The sequence below is a fragment of the Morone saxatilis genome, unplaced genomic scaffold (genome assembly GCF_004916995.1).
Source record: "Morone saxatilis isolate NCDOM2014 unplaced genomic scaffold, NCSU_SB_2.0 Contig24, whole genome shotgun sequence".
Classification (NCBI taxonomy): domain Eukaryota; kingdom Metazoa; phylum Chordata; class Actinopteri; family Moronidae; genus Morone; species Morone saxatilis.
This window is the reverse complement of record NW_023339807.1, coordinates 14,430,388-14,437,251: the sequence shown is the minus strand read 5'-3', so window position 1 is coordinate 14,437,251 and position 6,864 is coordinate 14,430,388. Positions and strand designations below refer to the sequence as shown.

At 40.8% G+C, this 6,864-nt stretch overlaps 1 long non-coding RNA gene across 1 annotated transcript in view; it reads left to right on the top strand.

Annotated features, from left to right (window-relative positions):
* The window catches only part of LOC118336330, a 22,248-nt gene extending 16,189 nt beyond the window's left edge, over window positions 1–6,059 (top strand). The window contains exon 3 of the long non-coding RNA XR_004797101.1: window positions 5,751–6,059. This is a non-coding gene — a long non-coding RNA (uncharacterized LOC118336330). The remainder of the gene's footprint in view (window positions 1–5,750) is intronic.
* The last annotated feature ends 805 nt before the right edge of the window (window positions 6,060–6,864 follow it).

Sequence of the window (6,864 nt, the reverse complement as noted above, 5' to 3'; positions counted from 1 at the left end):
AAATAAATACAAACAAATGGCTGCCTGGAAAGCTGAAAATCAAGCAAAAAAACTAATGATATGACTTAGAAAATTGTATTCAACAATATGAAGTAGTATGTGATTTGTAATAAAGACCTAAGACATGGTAGGATCCTTAAATTGTGGTATTTTAAATTTCTGTGAAAAAAGAAAACAGAACAGACCGGGCAACACCTACGTTCGACTAATCATGTTGCATGCAAGAGAGGCCAATTCTATCGATACTCACACAGTCCTGTGGGGATTGAGGTTTAAACTGTTAGACTGGTATCTGCCATGTTTTTCTCTAAATCTTTTGGCTACACAGACAGCAGGTTTGTGGTCCAGTGATCAAGGTAGTGACAACGTCGCCCACTCGAGTCTCACATGCTGGTTTCATCCTGTTACCATGTGATGTAAATGGAAGTGAAAACACCCACTCTCTCCTCAGTGCCATGACAATCATATGACATCAGTATTGCAATGACACAGCTTTATTATCACCTGGGTAGTCCTGTGAGTTATTTCAGAAAGTAGGATTAGAAAGTTGCTGATTGGTTGGTTAGGTGATACAGATTTGAAACAGTGTGTGGGTGTGTGTGTGTGTCTGTGTCTAAGTACATATGAAAGCAAGTTTCTGTATCTCATGACCGTGTCTGTAACGTGTGGATGTTTTCGTACCTGTTTTCTACCTGGACTATATTTAGTTGTTCTACTACATGAACAGAAACGAGTGGACGTCTGTTGGCTGCAAGTCTGCACATTGCTAACAGCAGAACCTGCAAGAGATGATGTTTTTTTAAAAAATGTATCTGAAACTGCTTCACATTGCATCAGATCCACTACTGGAAGACTGTGTTGGTGTTTGTGGCAAGGAAGTGTGCACTTTCACTGGTTGCTCTAATGTGTGTGTGTGTCTGTACTTTGTGTATGTGCTAATCCTGGAAAGAGAAGTGAGATGGACACGCTCTTTTCTATAAATATACCTTCCATTGCAGCTTGCATCACTTCCTCTTTCTGACACACCGTGCATGTGCTCACTCATACACACACACACACACACACACACACACACAGAGATGCACGTAACTTAACAACGCTTAACAATTTCCTTATCTACCATTGCGTGGTAACCATGTTGTGTGCGTGTTTGATTGTGTGTCTGGTTGTGTGTGTGTGTGAGTGGAAAGTGGTTTGGTGTAATGGCACAACGTGTGGGCTGGGAAACAGCTGGTGACTCCAGTGAACATGCATGGATGCACAGAGTCCTGTGTAACAAAAAGCTACTATATGTCTGTGATAGAACATGTGTATATACATTTGTGTTTACGTGTGCGCGCATGTGTCTATGTGTCATGGTTCTGTGTAACTTACTGAGAAAGAGTTAGACTTGGAAAGTGGTGTCTCACCACGTGACGTAAGTTTCTGGTGTTTTCCAAACCAAAGAAGTGGAACCAGCAGTGACGAGGATGTGATGTCATCACCAGGCTTTCTTTTTCACTCTAACTGCGGCCCCACGTCTCACGCTATTCTTTTGTCGCTTTCTTTTTTGTCGCTTTCTTTTTTGTCGCTTTCTTTTTTGTCTTTGTCTATATTTCCGTCTCTCTTGTCTCTGTACAGTATCTGTCTCTGTGGATTTATCTGTCTGTTTCTCTCTCTTTCTTTATCTCCTGCTTCCCCTCTCGTTGCACTGTAGGGGAGTAGGCGTTCGTTGGGTGTTTTTTTTATTTTTTATGAATGGGATGTGTTGTTTACTCTCTGACAGAGCTATTTCTGTCAGCGCTGATGATGAACACATACAGTGTGACCACAACAACTTCCTCCTCTATCGTCCTCCTTCCTCTGATTGGCTAAGTCTCTCCTCTCAATGGCAAAGGCTGTGCGTCTTTGAGGTAGTTGTGAATGTGTGTACTTTTGTGTGTGTATGCATGTGGGCCAGAGTGTTGAGGGGTCTCAGCGGGCCTTTTTTTTCTGAAATAATTGATAAAAACATCCTGTTTCCAAGGGAGTGAAACAGTAAATTTTTTTTTTCCAAATGATGTCACACAGCCCACGCCAAGAACAAATTTATATTTCATGACTGCAGCATCCTCACAGCTATCAAGTAATTAGCAAATTTCTTGATGGTAGGGAACATGTTCACAAATCTTAAACAAAAACTGAATGATTGATTTCTGTTGTTTAACATTTCTGAGCACATATGTTTTTCCCTGAGGCATATTTAATGTTGGCTGTTTTTAATTTTTCCTAGTTTGTTACTGAGAAAAATCTTTTTTTTTGTTAAAATGGTGATTGGTTGAAACTGATTTATTATTTCCTGGACCTGCAGCAGTAAAGATGCTTCAGTTTACAGCAGACAAGGTCATCTTAGGCCAAAGTATTATATATAAAACAATCAAAAGTTGAGATTTGTTGACTGAACTTTTTTTTTCTTATTTTCTTTGAAAATGAAAAGGCGCTGTTCAAATTCATACACATATACAAGATTCTAAGTAAATTAACACTCAACCGTATGCCACCTTTGGAATAATAGCATATCAGCCCTGTGATTTGCATGTTAGCAGGTTGCTTCATCTGCAGACTCAAATGGTTTCTACATGCTGTTAACACATTTTTGTAGTTTTTGTGTGACCTCCTGAAGGCCTAAAAAACACACACACAGTATATGCAAATGCTTGTATATAAGCACTGACACACACAGACAGTGGCTGGAAGGCATTTACGCTCACATACTCATAAATAAATCCACTATGGTTTGGATAGTACTACATGCAAAGCCTTAGGTTGTATTTTTTGGGATGAGAAGACCAGAGGACATGTGCAGTCCTGTACCTAATTACCCCTGTGCTGCAAATGTGCACATGAATTGTGTGTTGTGTGCTTGTGTGTGGGCGTATGTGGTAGTGGTATGTGTGGGAGGAGGTGTCTGATTGATGTGTGAATGAGTGGGGCTTGTAGGGCTGGGGTTTAAAATGATAGCGGTTGTGTCAGGGGGTATGGGGGTCATGGTGACTTTGACTTGATGCTTTTGTAATGTGACTTTGATGGAATGTTAACATGAGGAAAGTCATGGTCTCATGTTTGAATTCCCTGTAGTGTTATGTTGCTTCTTGGACGGTTCAGATGAAGAGCTGAATGTTTAATTAGCATGCCATGAAAGATTTGTGGTAACAAGCCACAGCGCTTAAAAACACAAACGTGCATGCTCACGCAGTAAAGCTCTCATATATTAATATTCTTTACACTGACTCATTCAATCACAAATGTGGACATATGCTCTTTTATATTTATTTAGGGTGTCCTGATAAGTTCATTACTATGTCCAAGTTAAATAAATAATTAAACTGTAGGTTTAAGTGTGCTGAAAGATGTTATTTTAAAAGGTTAGTTCACCCAAATTAAATAAAAAACCAAAACATATTTAGATGTTTACATGCTGTATCCGCCTCAGAGATTCACCTCCTTTATACCTGGGCAGAGGCAGAAACCTCAGATGTGGAGATCTCGTGGATGACACAAGACATTTTTGACACGACACCTTCAACTACTAATAAGATCAATTATTGCTCTTTGTATGCATAAAAGCATTTTCCCCACACACCACCAATACAATAGAGACACCTCTGAAACTGTTGTCTCCTCAAACTGCAAAAAAGTCAATTTTTGCTCTTTGTATTATTATTATTATTATTATTATTATTATTATTATTATAAATGTTATTTTATTTTATTTTTTTCAGTTCAGGCTTGTGGTTTGTGTGCCATCATCACAATATAAAGCCCATGGGCCGAGTGGAAGAAACACTTAATGTTATTGCATTTTTAATTTATATCATTTTTTTGACAGATCACTTTTTTTGGATCGTGACAGTGACAGTAAAGGTGGGAAGAGGGGATGACATGCAGCAAAGGGCCCAGAGCTGGATTCGGACCTGGGCAGAACACTTGACGAGGGATACGCGCTGTACCAGATGAGCTGAGTTGGGTATCCAGCTCTTATAAAACATCCATATTAAATCTCTAATTCTGAACACATCAGAATGTCTAGATACCACAAGAGAAAAGTGAGAAAATCCGTTTTTTTTCAACTGGGTGAACAATATGCGATGAAGTTTTATGATTTATTTCCAAAAACAAGTTCTCCTGCTCCGTCTGCCACTCACTCCACTGTCCAATGTTTCTTTTTCCAAAATTCAGTATTGACATCTTTGCCGGCCTACTGTGTGTATATGTGTGTTTGAACTGCTCTGAGGACATCCAGTTTGAGTGTTTCTCCTCCAGTGCTCTTTCCGGTTGAGGAACAGTAGTTTTTCTGTCGATGGGGCTTATGGATTGGCACATTCAGCATCCCTGCCCCCACTCACTCGCCCACACATGCAAACACAGGAACAAACTATATTCAGACTTTGTTGCATTGGTCAGGTGACAGAAGGGGTACTTTTTGAGATAGAGCATTATTGTGTACATAAGTAACACTAAAAAAACTGAACAATGGTCCTGTCAGGTTAACCACTTAATTGTGTTGTTGCTGGTTTGTGAATTGTAGAGAACTTAAGGACAGGCACACAGAGAGCTCTTTCACATGAACCACGATGCATCATGCACGTCAAGATTGCACGTGGTCTCTGTACAGTACTGCGTGTTAAGGGGTCTAGTAATTAGGAGAAATTACTTAAGGCCCCGCGGATGCTATAACCTTAAGCCTTAACTAACAATTCTTTAGTTGTGGACTAGAAGAACATGCTGTCTCTTCAAGAACATTGTCAATACTGATACCACACAATGTTAGTAATACATAAGAAGAGTCTGTGTTTGCCCCTAGTGGAAATGCGACTGTGTCTTGAGTTGCAGAGCCAGTGCATGAACTCATCCAGTGGCAGGTATAACTGAAGTTGTGGGTTCTTGTGTTGAATTCAGGATCATAAATAACAATACTTTCTACGTGTATTGAGCATCTACAGCTTTGGGGTCGCTATTACTGTGATTTTAATGTCATCTCAAATTTATTGAAAGATTAAGTGGTCTTCTGTGGGTTAAGAAACTTTTACAACCTCCACACTTTCTTTTAGTGACACAAGGTGGGTTCCGATCCACCTTTTTAAAGCATATTTTTTAATGAAGGAAAAAAAAAACTGCATTGAAACGGACATTTTTAAAAATAAAATCTCTAAATAAAAAGTTTTTACAGTTGTATAATGGCAACCCATCCTAAGTGTTGCAATGGGCTGCCACTGTGATTTTGATGCAACAGTGACTGTGCTAACCATTGAGCCACCGTGTTAGCAAACACTAGATAGACATTGCAACATCTATTGTAAAACATTTACACTACATTCACACCTAGGATCTATTTAGAGTGACCAGTTAACCGAACCTTCATGTTTTCGGACTGTGTGAGGGGACCAGAGCACCTGGAGAATCCACGATATTCTCCCTATGAGATGACTGAGTAAACTATAAGGGAGCTGACCTCTGATCCACCGTGATGCCAAAGAAAATACAATTCAATTAAATAATAGCAACATTTAGTCTGTATATTTGTTCTTCGTGATCCCAAGTAGAATTTAACAGACTTAGAGTTATGTAATCATAGTAATGGCCGCAGTTTGTTGAGTTTTAGGGGGTCCTTGGGGCTGTCCCACACAGACTTGGACTTGATTCCGCAGCACAGTTAGCAACTCATTAACAGCTTGCCCTATTGGATTCTGTCAGGTAAATTAGTCCTTTCTGTCTTCTTTCTTCTTGCTCAGTGATCACACTTGTGTTGCTGATGGAATATCCTTTTTGGTGTTGCTGTTGCAGCAGGAAAAAAGCCTGTCATCAGGTCACATCAGCGACTGGACAACTGCCTTAGAGAGTGACGTCACATGCACGTCTTGCTCCAGCAGCTTTACTGTACACACCGGAGACACGGTAAGCTGGGGAAGCCCTTACTCACACACACACACACACACACACACACACAGCCACACTCACTAATCCAATTAGGACATTAGTTAGTAGCAGCCTGGCTCGGGCCACCTCGGACACACACTGATCCAGTTATTACTGGATGGATAGGCTGGGCAATCCCAGTGTTTCCCAGCTCTAAGGTGTTTAAGTGGCACTATGCCACTACATCAGTAGGACACCTCATACGCACAAAGGATTCCCTTGCTATTTATATGGACATACACGCTGCCTAACGGGTGAGTCAACAAAGATGAGGAAGAAGCCAAGAAGTGACTTCCACTCAGTCAGCAGAGTTGCAAAGAGTGAACCGGAAACCCAGAGCTTAGCCGGGGTAAGAGACTTTCCCCTACGCACTCGGCTCCGTCTAAAAAAACTCCTAATCACATGCCAGGAATAGTCACGGACATACACACTCTGGAAATTATTAACAAGAATGCAGAACAATCAACGGATGGAAGACCTTGGGATGCAGCTTTCACCTACCAAACATGCACTCATTTTCCAACCATTGATATCATTTGTTGTGAGTGTGTGTGTGAATGTGTGTATTTTCTAAGAGCCTCTTCATTAAACAACACACCAGAATGCGGCACACTCCAAACAAGGCCACAAGTCCATACAGAGGCTCTTACCCAACACTCACTGTGTAGTGAGGCTCTGCAGAGCTGTTATATTCTCTTTTATTCTCTTCTATACACAAACACACCCTGCATACCGGCAGGGTGTCTGGCTACAATGCCCTATGCTTTTTTCACGTGATGAACTGTGCTGTGGATGTTTAAGTGACGCACTTGCATGCACACGCCACATAAACGGACAAACACATGTAGCAGGCAGGAAAGATATGTCACGGCTGCGAAAGCTCATAAAATGGTGACAGGAGCAAAAAGAGTTAGTTGTGTCTGTCATGTG